We start from the raw sequence: 14,615 nt of genomic DNA on the forward strand, positions 1-14,615 counted from the left end.
ATGAAACTGGTGGAACATTCTTTCAATGTCACACATGACTGCGACAGAGCCCTTTCGGAAACGGCATAGGACTCCCACCAATATGTTTGTCAAGTCAGGACCGGTGAGCAGATGGTCATTGAGGGATGTTTCTTGAAACTTGGCAGAACAGTCAAATACTACACGTATTCTTCCTGGCTTCTGTGGATGATAAACCCCATGACGTGGAATGTACCAAGCTGACTTGTTGTCAATTTCTTCCTCAGGGACCTTCTCTGCATCGCCACGTGTAATGATGTCATCCATAAAGTTTACGTAGTCTCTGTAGTACCTTTGATCTTTCTTTAGTCTCCTTTCAAGACAATTCAAGCAGTGTATTGCACATATCTTGATGTTGGGTAATTTCGGTCTTCCCTGTTTGAACGGTAATGGCATTTCATAGTGACCATCGTTCTTTTGTGTGATGGTTTCTCTCAACTTCGACAGGAACTTGAGATCTTCTTGAGATACAGGATCATGTTCTCCAGTTCTTTCTGAGAAGTCTGATTCAAGAACTCTTATGATGTCTGAGGGAGTCATTTCTTTCACTTTGGTTCGGCTCACATAGTGTACTTCAGTTTTGAGATTAACAACAGAAGATTTCACACCTGCCATTACTTGTCTCACTACTATGCAATGGCTGATTCCGATGGCATCGCCGTAGTCTACGCAGGGTTTCCCATGGTCAACAATACTCCATCCAAGGTCTGTACGCTGTGCATAAGGCTGACTTTCTTCGCCAGACACAACTTCCCTTGGAAGCAGGGCTTGTGAGCAGTTGTACCCAATGAGCAGACCTACTTCGCAGTCCTGCATAAGTGCGATCTCTCCTTGGAGGTGCTCTAGATGGGACCAATCTTTTGCAGTTCCATCTGTCGGTATGTGAGTTCTGTTGGCTGGAATGGAATCCCGTGTGTAGACTGGTGGTAAAGATATCTTCTTACCAGAGAAAAAGCCACGGATTTGTAAGTTGTTTACTCTTTCAGAGCTTACTACCGTGGTTCTTGAGGTCATAGTAGAGAGCTTGAGTTTGACTTTCACTTTGGTTGCTTCCAAAGCTTCTGCTAACTCCGTTAGAACAAAGGTTGTGTCGCTTTGAGAATCCAACAGAGTGTATACCAGGACTTCTTGTGTTGGTTGATCTGTGGATGAAAGCCAGACTTATTCCTGTTCCTGTTATTGCAGCTGTTTGTGTGTTGGCTTCCTGAAGTATTACTCTATGTGAAGTAGAGGTTGTGGCTGCTTCCTTGTATTGTGCTGATTGGGGTCTTTCTTTGTACCATTGTTGACTTGTACTTGGCTTGTCTTCATTTAGCTTAGCTTGTGGTGGTCTTTGTCCTTCTTTGGCTCGCTCCTCATGCAGACATGTAGGATGCTGCTTGTGGCACATGTCGCAAACATTCCTACTGTTGCAGCTCTTTGAGTAGTGACCAGACTTGAGACAACCAAAGCATAGCTTTCCAGCTTGAACAAATTTGATTCTGTCTGTAACAGGTTTCTCCATGAACTTCCTGCATTTATGCAAAGTATGCCCGTACTTCTCACAGAAAATGCATGTTATAACAGTCTTTTCATTGGAACCTGTGGTTAGTGTCTTTGCTCCAAAGCTTTGATATCTTGGGTATTTTGGTTTTTCAGTCTCACCTTGTTTCAGTGACTGTAGTGATGTAACAGGGTTGCAGGCAATTTTCGCTTCTCTTGTCAGAAACTTTACAAATTGGCTGAAGGAGGGGAATTGGTTACGCTCTTCTTCTTCTTGGATAACTATCCTGTTCCATCTCGCTGTTAGCTAATCAGGCAACTTTAAAAGAATTTTCCTGTTTTCATTACAGTCATTTAAAATGTCCAATGCCTTGATGTTGACCATGGCAGCCTCGCAACTCCTGAGAAAGTCTGCAAACTCGCTGAGCTCAAAGCTGTCCTTAGATCCCATCTTGGGCCATGCTTGGAGCTTGTCTCTGTATGCTTTTGCTATTGTAAATGGATTTCCATATCTCTCCTCCAAAATCTTCCATGCTGCAACATAGGCAGATTTGGTTCCGAGTAAGAAATAGCCATCAAGTGCGGTAGTATATCTTCTCCTTGTCTTCAATGCTCTTCTGATCAATCAGTATTTCAAAGGAAAGTTTCCAGTCATTGTATTTCAATGGGTCCCCACTGAATAATGAAGGTTCAGGAATTGGAATTCTGTTGGCACTTAAAGCGCCTGCCAGCATCTTAACAAGCTCTGCTGTACTGTCATTTGAGGAGGTGGTCACAACAACTTGTGGTACGGGAGATGTATACAGGGACAGAGGACTTGTGGGAGCGGGCACTTTGTTGTCTGCTACCCTCTCATGTTCTAGTACGTCTTTCCGCTCTTCTTCTGTGGCCTCCATTTGATCGTACACAAGAATTCTTGCTTGTGCTGCATTAAGACCTTTCTCTGCCTCCAAATGCTGTATCTTTCTCCGCTTTTCCTCCAGAGTCTTTTGTATAGCTCCATGTTCTTCTTCCAGTTGAGCTTTAAATTTTGCTTCCTATTCCTCTCTCTCTATTCTTCGTTCAAGCTCTTCTGCTTCTTGTCCTAAACGACGTTTAACCTCTTCTGTTCTTCGTTCAAGATCTTCTGCTTCTTGTCCTAAACAACGTTTAACCTCTTCTGCTTCTCGTTCTAAACGACGCTTTATGCCTGCTGCCTCTTGATCAGCTATCTTCTTTTTAGCTTCTGCTTCTAGGCACTGTATTTCCAATTGTTCTCTTTCTTGTTCTTTTAACAATACCAGAACAGCTTGGCTTGCAGCAGCATCAGCGACAGCTTCTCGTCGCCTTACAGAAGATCTGCTTGAACGCACTGAGGTGCCTTTCCTGGAAGAAGTGGCAGAACCAGATTTATAGGTGCTTGAGTCAAAGAGAGAGCCTGCTTCTGGCCACTCTTTCTCTCCTCCTTCTTTTAACACACTTCCCCCCAGTCTAAATGTGGCTCTGGATACAATTAACTCAGAAATCCCTGCACACAGATCCACTCTTGGACGTGTGTCCTGGTCTGGAGTTGAGATGTCATGTAGCTCATCATAAATATGCTGGACATCATTAGAAAGACCTGTGACATCTGTAATGATATCAGTAAGCAGCTCATTAGACAAATGTTTTGTTGATTGTGATAACGGACCTTTAGAAGATTTAACTTGTGTCCTCCATTTATTGTAAATGTAGTTAAATCTTTGTTGCAGCGCTTTGATCTTATCCTCCTGCATTGCTTTACCCTTCTCTGTTAGAGTTCTGGTTCTTTGAGATCGTTTTGGTTCCTCTTGCTGGGCTTCAGCACCTTCTACCTGACCTTCTTCAGGTCGGTCTTGGGAATTTGCACTATCCCTAACACTGTCCCCTACCTCAATTGCAGGCTCACTTGGCTCTGTCATTGTAAATCATTACCTTAAATTTACCAAAATTTGTAAAGAAAAAATAGTAAATACACCTTTAAACCTTTAACATTTGTTGTACTCAAATTTGAATTAAATGCAGTACTATCCAAATAAATCAAATAGCTTAATTCAATTGGCTTTCAAGATAACCTCTACATATATATTAAGCACTTCAGAACACTTAGAAACATAAATATTAAATGCCAATAATAGCCTTCACCTATAAATTATAAAAGGGTTTTTTATAGGTTATAATTTCAAAAACACACTTTAAATTAGAAATGGGTGTTCAATCAGAAAATATATTTACACTTTAACGTTGACACCTTAATGTGTGTACAAATGGTTAGCTTCAGTTAAATTATATAGGCAAATAAGTCAAAACGTTTAGCACGCACACCACAGTAATTAGAATTCACAGTAAAATATATTATAGAAACGTTTACAAAAGCCCTCTTCTTGACCTGACCACTCTTAATTTATAATGTCCAAGTCCTTTATGGCTTTATCTTGAAACGCTGCTCATTAAACTGTGTGCATCTTCTTACTTCTTTGTGTTTATGCGTGTAGTGCGTATTGTTTGTGAATTGTGACTCATCTGTCCTTTGATGACGGTGCACAGGCAGCACAGCAAACAATTGTCGGGGAAAGTCCGCTGGACGCCGGCCTTAAACTTGGACTTGCTTCATCGCCCACTTGCGTCAATGAACAGTCGAGTTTTCACTGTAACTCCTCCCAAGCACAGCAGACACAAGTGGTTTCCTTCTACGGGTTTATTAAAGGATTGGTCCTCCAATCCACCGTGAAAACTTAAAACAGAAAACATAAGTTGCGTCAGGTCAACACAAACAATAATATACACAGTATGAAAACAACACATCAGCAAAGCAAAATACAAACAAGCATTAAATACCTCGTTGGCTGCATGCTACATAAAAGGGGTCTTATTCTTCTGTTCTTGGCAACAGTCTTGATAGTGGTACACTCTTGATAGTGGTACACTCTTAGAATTAGGAGAGCCTGTACAACTCCGACCATCCCTGCCGCTTGCTCGCAGGTGTCTTAATCAGTCCCAAAAGTAAAAACGCGACAGCAGCCTAACGGGACACCATATATAACCAGACGTCAAAATGAATATATTATAAATTGTAGCAAATTAAATAATAAAGAAAATAAGAAATGAAACATAAATACATTCTCAAATATTACACTTACAAACTGAAATAACATATAAATGATGAAACCATATAATGGCCACAGCTACAGTTAGGTTGTCGTGAAGCGAGCGTATTAGCAGGTAGCTGTGTTGTTCATTACATGGGAAAGTATTAACCTGTAAAACCCATATTGAGCTGGAATTAAACCACCATATACGAATACAACCTCTCCTCATTCTTCCTGACATTACTGCACGACGGATCGCTACAATACGTTCACTACCACCGATTGGACAAGTAATGTTGGACAAAGTTGGACAAAGTTATGCACCAGTTTTCTCACGGAAGACGCAAACTGTTCTGTTCTCAACCATCATTTTCTTTGGACAATAAACCTTACAAACAGATCAGTTGCAGCCTGGACATTCAACTCTGTCAACATCCACAACTTCTTTTGTTACCCAAGTATAAAAACATCTAAGTAAGTGCATTGTGGACCGGTCTATCCTACATTACGTGCAACCAATGAGTCTATTTGACAGCCATGGGTAATAAACTATCGATTTATATGGAATTCGTTAAACTTATCCATTGTCTTACTTATTATTAATTATACAACGGCATGCAAATTTCTCGATTCTGATTGGCCATTCACACGTCTTTATTGGCAACAATCCACGGTCCTGGGCTCAGGACCCGCCCACAACCGAATCACATAACCCTCCCCGGCTCACTCCGGGAGAAAACAAGATCGCGGACAACAAATGGTTATGTTGAAAGCACCATAACGACTAAATATGAAGCGATTCTGTCAAGGGGAATGTGTTAGTCCTTTAAACAATGTTGGATGATGTAATTGATGGGTCTTGAGTCAATCTAGAACAAAAGAAAAATCGCGGTTTGATTGATAGATTAATTGATTGATTTAAATTTCTACTTCCTTCCCACTGACTGCAGCGTTCACTCTCACACTGTCCGACGCTGGCGTACCCACAAACACACACACACACATACACACACACACACACACACACACACACACACACATACACACACACACACACACACACACACACACACACACACACACTGTGACACACACGCACACACACACACACGCACACACACACACACACACACTCCTGTCTGCAACAGCGGGGGAGTCAGACTGAGAGAGAAGCAGCGCTGTTTTAAGTGAGCATGGTCTATTGAATTGATTGATTGGTTGATTGCTAATTTTATTACTGTACCCCTGGTTTCCAACTGGTTAAGTTTAGGCTAAAAGAAATAAATAAAAAAATAGGGCGAAGAAAACGTTTTTTTCCTATAGGGCAAAGAAAACGTTTTAATTTGTTTTACCTACTTTATATAGAAGCATCTAAGAATGAAGTTCTATGGAAAGTAGGTCTGCATTCCCTTAACAATTGTGTGTATTGAGCCGTACTGTATTGTACCCATTCTGCATCTGGTAATAAAATTTTCAATCAATCATTCCAATAATACACAGTTGGATGTGTTAGTTGGTTGGATGCACTTCAAGCTGCTTCCACATGAGGCAACTTCTCTCAATCATTCCAATAATACACAGTTGGATGTGTTAGTTTGGTTGGATGCACTTCAAGCTGCTTCCACATGGAGGCAACTTGTCTTTTTTGTAGTTGTGGGAACTACTTTTTCTGGCGGATGGTTTTTTCAATAAATCTTCGATTAATGTGTGTTTATTGTATAGAAATAAGGTTGGATTAATCTGGCAGTTGTATAAAAGCTTTACACCACTTGTAGTCGTGATTTGTGACCAATAAACCATGCCTAGGGGGGTCTAACGACCACCCCTAGGCATGGTTTATTGGTCACAAACCACTCCTGCGCGTGATGTAATGCTTAAACATATAATTTATTTCTCTCAAATGAAGGTTCCGAAAGTCCGTCTCCGTCACAAGCGTAATGTAGGATAGACCGATAGACCGGTCTATCCTACATTACGCGCAACCAATGAGTCTATTGAGAGAGAGAGAGAGAGAGATAGACCGGTCGAGAGAGAAAGAGAGAGAGCACAACTCATTGACTGCCTTAAATTAGCACACACATCCCATCTCCAACTAACGTTATTTATTTAAATTGTTCCTGTTAATTAATAATTAACATAAGTATCATGGTAATAATACGTAGGTTATTGATCAATGAATGTATTGATAAATTAATTTATATTACAAATGATACACCAGTAGAAGTCATGTTATTTCCTCATTGTCCTTGCTGTGTCGCCTGCCGTTGCCAAAAAAAATAGGATTGAGGCGATATTTAGCCAGGCGACAGAAGTTGCTGCGCGATCGTCGCTCGAAAATCTCCTGCCGTGTGGGTTATCTCATTCATAACAATGGAAGCGATACAATTCTGTCGGTCGCCTCGCTTAAAAAGTAACTGCTCTGTTACTGCTGCTAACTGCTCTGGAACTTTTGCTAAGCAACTGCTCTGGAACTGTTGCTAAGCAACTGCTCTGTAACTGTTGCTAAATAACTGCTCTGTAACTGCTGCTAAGTAACTGCTCTGTTACTGCTGCTAACTGCTCTGGAACTGTTGCTAAGCAACTGCTCTGTAACTGCTGCTAAGTAACTGCTCTGTAACTGTTGCTAAATAACAGCTCTGTAACTGCTGCTAGATAACTTCTCTGTAACTGTTGCTAGATAACTTATCTGTAACTGTTGCTAAGTAACAGCTCTGTAACTGTTGCTAAATAACTGCTCTGTAACTGCTGCTTAGTAACTGTTCTGTAACTGCTGATATAAGTAACTGCTCTGTAATTGTTGTATTTAGTATTATAATGTGTTACAGCCCTTGGATCCAAACAACAGAGTCTCAACTGATGCATAAGACGTTCTTTATTAAATTCCAATCTGTGACGTCATCTTTAGCACAGTGAAAACCTTGCAGAAGTGGAGCAATCTTCCATTTACCTTTAGGCGAAAACGGTCTACAGATTAATACATATTCCCAACATTTATCCCTAACCCATAGCACAGGTACGAATATCAAGTGGTCCTTTACATAATGTATATATTATTATAATATTGGACAGTATTCAGCAGTATGTTATATATTATTATGATATTAGGCAGTATTCATTATTATAATGTTATATATTATTATAATATTGGGCAGTATTCAGTATTATATGTTATTAGGGGCGACAGTAGGTAGAGCAGTCATCTGGTATTCCGGAGGTTCACGATTCGATTCCCGCTCCTCCCGGGCAGCGTGTATGCCTAATACAACAGAACTTTGTTTCCGCGTTCGAGTTTTGCGCTCTGATTGGCCAGGTCATGTGACATGTGCGCCAATCGTGGGACAGCAAGTTCTGCGCCTATTTCAGGGTCTAACAGCCTGCAAACTACCTGGCGTTCTATGGCCATGCTCTAAGACAAACTCTAACCTTAACCAACTTCGAAAGAGTGCCTAAGCTTAACCGTCGGAATCAGGGCAGGCATTCTATCGCCATGCTCTAAGACAGGGGTGGGCAATTATTTTTCCCAGGGGGCCGAATGAGCAACTGAAAATATGTTGGGGGGCCGGGCCAAAATTCCAAACTCAATTATGCATAATATACATTTTATTTCTATATAAAAAGCAGTAAATGGCATTGTTTTGACCCCTGGTAAGAGTGTATGTTATTATTTGGCAATTAAAAGGTGAGGTTAGCTTTCAAAAATATCATTTATTCAAATAGAATTTATTTCCAAAATGATAAACAAAATGTGAAACATTAATAACAAAGGGCATTTTGAGTTTCATATACTATTGAAACAAGGATTTTCTTAGCTTTCTAAATACATCACATCATCTTATAGCAAAAATAAACAAGACATGTCACTGAACTGTGTAAAGAAAAGTGTCCCAGTTTTGTAGCCTTTTTTACGTTACATGCCTATATTAAACATTTAATGTTTTCAGAACTGTGCAAAAAAAAGAAAGAAAATATCAAGTGTCCCATTTCACTTGTTATATTTCCACATTTTAGTGTTCTTCAGTTCTTTTTTTTTTTCATTCAGTGTGAGAAATCCAGTCTCTGTTGAGCTTTAACAAGTCCATCAAAGTCAGGTTGCATGTCTGAGGTGGAGATGCGAAGCACAGCTGCCAGATGTTCATCAGTGAGAGAGGATCTGTACCTGGACTTGGTAAACGTCATGACTGAGAATGTCTGTTCACATATGTAGGTGGATCCAAAGAGAACCAACATCTTCTGAGCATGTCTCCTAAGCGTATATTGTGCGTGTGAACGTTGACATGAAAAGAAAAAAGTAAAAAAAATAATAATAATAATAATATTAAAAAATATATATTTTTTGTATTTTTTTTTTTTAATTATTATTATCATGTAATCTTTCGCGGGCCGGTCAGAATCATCCCGCAGGCCGTACAATGCCCAGGTCTGCTCTAAGACAAACTCTAACCTTAACCAACTTCGAAAGAGCGCCTAAGCTTAACCAGTGTACAAACTTGCGGTCCCACGATTGGGCGTACATGTCACATGACCAGAAATGACCTGGCCAATCAGAGACGCGGAAACAAAGTTCTGTTGTAGAAGGCATTCAGGCTCCCGGGCAGCGTGTCGAAGTGTCCTTGAGCAAGACACTTAACCCCTAATTGCTCCAGATGAGCAGGTTGGCACCTTGCATGGTTGCCTCCGCCGTCGGTGTGTGAATGTGTGAGTGAATGCATAAAATGTTAGGAAGCAATTGTAAAGCCCTTTGGATATATAAATGCAGCCATTTACCATTTATATATTATTATAATATTAGGCAGTATTCAGTATTATAATGTTATATATTATTATAATATTAGGCAGTATTCAGTATTATACGTTTTATATTATTATAATATTTGGCAGTATTTAGTATTATATATTATTATAATATTTGGCAGTATTCAGTATTATATATTATTATAATATTTGGCAGTATTCAGTATTATATATTATTATAATATTAGGCAGTGTTACATCACCTGGGAATCAATACTGGTACCCGACGGTACCTTTTTTCGGTACTTTCATTATAACAAAACCTTTATTTCTGTTCTTAAACTAAAGTCTAAAGTTCTCAATTTTGGGGCGGCTGATTGGCGCAGTGGGCAAGGCGCTCGCCTCTAACGCAGGAGACGCTGGGTTCGAGCCCAGCTCTCGGCGTTGCTACCGGCTGGCCGGTCGTTCATACTAACACAATTGGCAAGTGTTAGAGGGTGGGAAAGCCGGTGGGTGGGGATTTGACGTTGAGGACAGCGACTCCTACAGGTCGGTTTGGTGACGCCGGTGCGACAGAAGCAGGAAGTGACGGGGGCAGCGTGAGCCTCCCACGCGTTACTCCTCGCCACTGAGAGTTCGAGCTGCTGCGGTAAGGCTGCCTCCTTGTGTACCGGAGGGGACACGTGATGCAAGGCTTCTGTCCTCACTACAACCGACCTGTGGGAGGCATAGTCTAGCAACGTTCAAGACAGGGGAGGGAAGAATTGGATACACGAAATTGGGATGGGAGACAAATTTAAAATGGGGAGAAAAAGTGGATAAGAGAGAGAGAGAGAGAGAGAGAGAGAGAGAGAGAGAGAGAGAGAGAGAGAGAGAGAGAGAGAGAGAGAGAGAGAGACTCAGCCCCCCTTTCCTCACTAATGGAACTCAAAACTTAAACTGGTGTCGTAGAGTCACTCCGCTGTGAGCGTTTCCAGGGTTAGCTTAGCTTAGTTAGTGGCTAACGTTAGTTAGCTTAGCTTAGTTAGTGGCTAACGTTAGTTAGCTTAGCTTAGTTAGTGGCTAACGTTAGTTAGCTTAGCTTAGTTAGTGGCTAATGTTAGTTAGCTTAGCTTAGTTAGTGGCTAACGTTAGTTAGCTTAGCTTAGTTAGCATTAGCGGCTAATGTTAGTTAAGGTTTTTACCCCGACGTAGACCTACAGAAATGGCGAGGATGCAAAGCATGTTAGACACATTGGACCCGTTGCTCGCGCTGGTCTGTGTCTATTATGAAATGACAATTGGTAACATGAATCACTACTCGGTAGTACCGTCGTAATTCGGTCGGTACCCTTAAAAGTACAGAGTTCGGTACCCAACCCTAATTATATGTTGTATATTATTATAATATTAGGCAGTATTCAGTATTATATGTTATATATTATAATATTAGGCAGTATTATATGTTATATATTATTATAATATTAGGCAGTATTCAGTAGTAGGCCTATATGTTATTTATTATTATAATATTATGCAGTATTCAGTATTATATGTTATTTATTATTATAATATTAGGCAGTATTCACTATTATAATGTTATTTATTATTATAATATTAGGCAGTATTCACTATTATATGTTATTTATTATTATGATATTAATTCAGCAGTATTCAGTATGTTATTTATTATTATATTATTAGGCAGTATTCAGTATTATGTTATTTATTAGTATGATATTAGGCAGTATTCTGTATTATAATGTTAATATAGCTATAGCTCCCAGGGTTAGAGACCACTGGACAGAAAAGGCTTCACATATAAAAACAATCAGCCAGTAATGAATCAAAATGAAGGCAATGGAGATTATGCAAACCGAGATCATGTGAACCAAACGGGGAGAGAGAGAGAGAGCGAGAGAGAGAGAGAGAGAGAGAGAGAGAGAGAGAGAGAGAGAGAGAGAGAGAGAGAGAGAGAGAGAGAGAGAGAGAGAGAGCTGTATCATCTGCCCAGGTGCTGCCACCTCCTTCTTCTGTCTGCCTGCCCCTCCCGTCCTTCCCATCCCTCCCAGTGCCCGAGGCCATCAGTGGGAGCGCCTGGCCCCATTTGGGGCTCACCGATTGGTTCCCAGACTCCCAGGGCCCTGCTCAAAAGAATCCACGACCGCTTTTGTATGGGATTCCCTTCAATAGCAAAGTAACTGGTAATTCCACAGTCATTAACTAAAATGGGACTGGTGGGAGCAATAGGGGTTTTAATACTGGTGTCACTGACTCAGGTAAATACCAGCCTTTCATTAGCTCACAAAGACGGAATATGACGGTATTATTCTATATGGGAGAAGTATAATATCAAATACTAAACTTTGTCTTTGTTTTCAGGTACCACACGTTAGAGCACGAGGTAAGTCCACTTGAAGACCCTGATTCCTGGACTAAATGTCAAACCTTTGTAAGCGTTAAGAATCCAGTCTATTTGGAAAACCAAGCAAACATCTGGAATCTATTGGAATCTATTTCTTGTTGCCTTTTTTTTTTATAAAAGGGCATTTTCCTGGAAAGTAATTTGGAAATACCCAAATAATAATAATTCTGTCTTCATGTCCATTAATTGATGAATAAACCTGTATAATAGTAACTTTTTTTTTTACTGTTCCATCTCTTCCAGAATGCAACATCACGTCCATCAGCTCTCCCTCCGCCTCATCTCTGCGCGTCAAATGGAACAGTTACACTGCGGCCACAAATTACCTACTGGACCTCCGGGCGGTGGACTCAACCAAGATTGCGCCCGTCGTGGTGACGTTACGGCCTATTATCACAGACAAGGTGGTCCAGGGTCTGAGGCCCGGGAGACAGTACAGAGTCACTCTTAAAGTCTTCCAGTTCTACTACGTCCTGTGTCAAAACACGCAGCTGGCATGGACAGGTAAAGACAAAACCATCAATTAAACCGAAATAAAACAGTATTGTAGAATATATTCGTCAAACTTAAATGCATGAACTCAGGGTGATTGCCTGTAGGTGTAGCAAGGTATTGTGATTTGAAGACGGAGAAGCCTTTATTCACAAAGACATCTTAAAGCAGACATCTAGAAAACAAACTAAATCAAACCTGTCTGACATCATCAGGCTTCTTCTACAAACCCTATCTGACGTCATCAGGCTTCTTATAGAAACCCCCCTTGGTATTTGGGGAATATCATTTCATGCAGGAAAACAGCAGGACGTATTTTAAGATCTTCTCTTCCTCCCTGCTCTCTATTTCTCCAGACCTTGTATTGTTCTAATGCTTCTAGCCTTCTTCTAGAGCCTTGTGTAGCTCCTTTTACCCCGATTGAATTAGAGGGCAGGGCCCTAGGTCCTTTATGCAATACAATACCTAGCTCTTAATACGATCTAATAATAATAATAATATCTGTTTGGGTTATATGGTTAACTCAAAATCCAAATGTTACATTGCATGTCAAACAACACTTCATAACATTAATGATTTAGCTAATTACATTATACATATCATATACATTAATACAATATACACCTAAGCCGGGATCTATTAAATAAATAAACAAAAACCCTTTGCATAGACAGGAGTTTTACATATTACCCATACACGAAATAACAGGTAATATGTTATACATATTACCCATAGGTAAATTATAATACAATAATACAATACAGAATAATAACATATTTATAATTACCAAAGACAACAACTTGGTTAATATTACCCAGATAACCACTGGGTTAATATTACCAGGGTTACACTTCTTCTAGAATCTTGTAATGTTCTAAGGCTTCCAGTCTTCTTCTAGAGCCTTGTATTGTTCTAACGCTTCCAGCCTTCTTCTAGAAACTTGTATTGTTCTAACACTTCTAGCCTTCTTCTACAACCAGGCTGTTAATAGCAGCGTCATGGACAACTAAGAGAAATTAGGAAATACACAGAAATAAAAACAAAACAAACAGGGTGGGAGATTTACTCCGCCCAGTCAGCTGTCACTCATAGGATCAGTAGGCCAGTAGAGGTTCCACCAGTCACTGTGGTTAGTAGTCATGACAAAATGTGTTTCCTGCCCTCAAATGCCTTATTAAAGATGTATATATTCTCCTCTCCTCTCATCTCTTTTCCTCTCCTCTCTCCCCCTCTCCTCTCTCCACTTCTCTCCTCCTCTCCTCTCTCCTCCTCCACATCGCTCTCCTCCTCTCCTCTCTTCACTTCTCTCTCTCCTCTCTCCTCCACTTCTCTCTCCTCCTCTCCACTTCTCTCTCCCCCTCTTCTCTCTCCACTTCTCTCCTCTCCTCTCCTCCACTTCTATCTCCTCTCCTCTTCTCTTCTCCTTTCCTCTCCTCTCTTCTCTCCAGTCCCTGCTCCCTCTAAAATAACCTACACCAAGGCATTATCCAGTACATCCATTGAGATGAGGTGGGCGGCTGTGGATTCCTGTAATAACTACACCCTGGTGGTGGAGTCCGACATGACAGGAGCGATTCAGAGGAGGGAGGCATTCAGAGGAAGCTACTCCACCCTCAGTGCTACAGTCACCGGACTGCAGCCCTCCTCCGCCTACCACTGTTATGTCTACACCTCCAACCAGGCCGGGAAGGGCCGTAAGAGTCGAGTCCGCACCATATACACCCGTGAGTTATGTCTACACCTCCACCCATGCCGATACATGTTTAATACTGTAGGTAATGCAGATACATGTTTAATACTGTATGTACTGTACTGCAGATACATGTTTAATACTGTATGTACTGCAGATACATGTTTAATACTGTATGTACTGTACTGCAGATACATGTTTAATACTGTATGTACTGCAGATACATGTTTAATACGGCATGTACTGCAGATACATGTTTAATACTGTATGTACTGTACTGCAGATACATGTTTAATACTGTATGTACTGCAGATACATGTTTAATACTGTATATACTGTACTGCAGATACATGTTTAATACTGTAGGTACTGTACTGCAGATACTGTTTAATACTGTAGGTACTGCAGATACATGTTTAATACTGTGTGTACTGTAGATACATGTGTAATACTGTATGTACTGTAGACACATGTTTAATACTGTATGTACTGTACTGTAGACACATGTTTAATACTGTATGTACTGCAGATACATGTTTTATACTGTATGTACTGTACTGCAGATACATGTTTAATACTGTGTGTACTGTAGATACATGTTTTATACTGTATGTACTGCAGATACATGTTGTATACTGTATGTACTGTAGACACATGTTTAATACTGTATGTACTGTACTGCAGATACATGTTTAATACTGTATGTACTGTA

The sequence above is a fragment of the Notolepis coatsorum genome (assembly GCF_963971535.1).
Source record: "Notolepis coatsorum genome assembly, chromosome: 3".
Lineage (NCBI taxonomy): Eukaryota > Metazoa > Chordata > Actinopteri > Aulopiformes > Paralepididae > Notolepis > Notolepis coatsorum.